The following is a 2,875-nucleotide window of genomic DNA, read 5'->3' on the forward strand; positions in this document are numbered from 1 at the left end:
TTGCTGCTTTTAATATGTTTTCTTTATATTTAATTTTTGATAGTTTGATTAATATGTGTCTTGGCAAGTTTCTCCTTGGATTTATCCTGTATGGGACTCTCTGTGCTTCCAGGACTTGATTAACTATTTCCTTTCCCATATTAGGGAAGTTTTCAACTATAATCTCTTCAAATATTTTCTCAGTCCCTTTCTTTTTCTCTTTTTCTTCTGGGACCCCTATAATTCGAATGTTGGTGCATTTACTGTTGTCCCAGAGGTCTCTGAGACTGTCCTCAGTTCTTTTCATTCTTTTTTCTCTATTCTGCTTTGCAGTAGTTATTTCCACTATTTTATCTTCCAGGTCACTTATCCGTTCTTCTGCCTCAGTCATTCTGCTATTGATCCCATCTAGAGTATTTTTAATTTCATTTATCATGTTTTTCATCGTTGCTTGGTTCCTCTTTAGTTCTTCTACATCCTTGTTAAATGTTTCTTGCATTTTGTCTATTCTATTTCCAAGATTTTGGATCATCTTTACTATCATTATTCTGAATTCTTTTTCACGTAGACTGCCTATTTCCTCTTCATTTGTTAGGTCTGGTGTGTTTTGACCCTGCTCCTTCACCTGCTGTGTGTTTTTCTGTCATCTCATTTTGCTTATCTTACTGTGTTTGGGGTCTCCTTTTCACAGGCTGCAGGTTCGTAGTTCCCGTCGTTTTTGGTATCTGTCCCCAGTGGCTAAGGTTGGTTCAGTGGGTTGTGTGGGCTTCCCGGTGGACGGGACTAGTGCCTGTGTTCTGGTGGATGAGGTTGGATCTTGTCTTTCTGGTGGGCACGTCCACATCTGGTGGTGTGTTTTGGGGTGTCTGTGGCTTTATTATGATTTTAGGCAGCCTCTCTGCTAATGGATGGGGCTGTGTTCCTGTCTTGCTAGTTGTTTGGCATAGGGTGTCCAGCACTGTAGCTTGCTGGTCGTTGAGTGAAGCTGGGTCTTGATGTTGAGATGGAGATCTCTGAGAGATTTTTGCCGTTTGGTATTACGTGGAGCTGGGAGGTCTCTTGTGGACCAGTGTCCTGAAGTTGGCTCTCCCACCTCAGAGGCACAGCCCTGATGCCTGGCTGGAGCACCAAGAGCCTTTCATCCACACGGCTCAGAATAAAGGGGAGAAAAAAATAGAAAGAAAGAGGATAAAATAAAATAAAATAAAGCTATTATAATAAAAAATTAGAAAAAATTATTAAGAAAAAATGTATTCAGAAAAAAAATTTTTTTTAATTTTTAAAAATAGATTTATTAATTTTTATAGTAAAAAATAAGAAAAAAATTAAGAAAAAAATTTAAGAAAAAAAATTTTCAATTTTTTAAAATAAAAAATATGAAAAAACTTATTAAAAATTTTTTTTTAATTTCTAAAAATAGAAAATAAGGAAAAAATTATTAAGAAAACATTTATTAGGAAAAAAAATTTTTTAAGTAAGAAAAAAAAAAAAAAAAAACACGGACGGATCTAATCCTAGGACTAATGGTGAAAGCAAAGCTATACAGACAAAATCTCATCCAGAAGCATACACATACACACTCACAAAAAAAGGAAAAGGGGAAAAATTAATATATCCTGCTCCCAAAGTCCACCTCTTGAATTTGGGATGATTCGTTGTCTATTCAGGTATTCAACAGATGCAGGCACATCAAGTTGTTTGTGGAGCTTTAATCCGCTGCTTCTGAGGCTGCTGGGAGAGATTTCCCTTTCTCTTCTTTGTTTGTACAGCTCCCAGGGTTCAGCTTTGGATTTGGACCCGCCTCTGCATGTAGGTCGCCTGAGGGCATCTGTTCCCCGCCCAGACAGAACGGGGTTAAAGGAGCAGCTGCTTCGGGGGCTCTGGCTCACCCAGGCCGGGGGGAGGGAGCGGTACAGAGGAGGCGGGGCGAGCCTGCGGCGGCAGAGGACGGCGTGACGTTGCAGCAGCCTGAGGCGTGCCGTGAGTTCTCCCGGCGAAGCTGTCCCTGGTTCACGGGACCCTGGCAGTGGTGAGCTGCACAGGCTCCCGGGAGGGGCGGTGTGGAGAGTGACCTGTGCTCGCACACAGGCTTCTTGGTGGTGGCGGCAGCAGCGTTAGCGTCTCCTGCCCGTCTCTGGGGTCCACGCTGTTAGCCGCGGCTCGCGCCCGTCTCTTGTGTTCGTTTAGGCGGCGCTCTGAATCCCCTCTCCTTGCGCGCCGTGAAACAAAGAGGCAAGAAAAAGTCTCTTGCCTCTTCGGCAGCTGCAGACTTTTTCCCGGACTCCCTCCCGGCTAGCACCGAAGCCCGAGCCTCAGCTCCCAGCCCCCGCCTTCCCCGGCAGCTGAGCAGACAAGCCTCTCGGGCTGGTGAGTGCTACTCAGCACCGATCCTCCGTGCGGGAATCTCTGCGCTTTGCCCTCCGCACCCCTGTGGCTGCGCTCTCCTCCGTGGCTCCGAAGCTTCCCCCCTCTGCCACCCGCAGTCTCTGCCCACGAAGGGACTTCCTAGTGTGTGGAAACCTTACCTCCTTCACAGCTCCCTCCCACTGGTGCAGGTCCCGTCCCTATTCTTTTGTCTCTGTTATTTCTTTTTTCTTTTGCCCTACCCAAGTACGTGGGGATTTTCTTGCCTTTTGGGAGGTCTGACGTCTCCTGCCAGCGTTCAGTGGGTGTTCTGTAGGAGCAGTTCCACGTGTAGATGTATTTCTACTGTATCTGTGGGAAGGAAGGTGATCTCTGCATCTTACTCTTCCACCATCTTGCCCCTCCCTCTTTTTACATATTTTTAATCTAACTCAGCTGGTTGGAAAGGAGGGAGAACAAATAGTAAGGACAATTAAAATTTAGGTTAAAGAATCATTTGTGAATATTATTGTTTTCAAAATTACCTTCATGG

This window comes from Balaenoptera ricei, chromosome 10, assembly GCF_028023285.1.
Source record: "Balaenoptera ricei isolate mBalRic1 chromosome 10, mBalRic1.hap2, whole genome shotgun sequence".
In the NCBI taxonomy this organism is placed as follows: domain Eukaryota; kingdom Metazoa; phylum Chordata; class Mammalia; order Artiodactyla; family Balaenopteridae; genus Balaenoptera; species Balaenoptera ricei.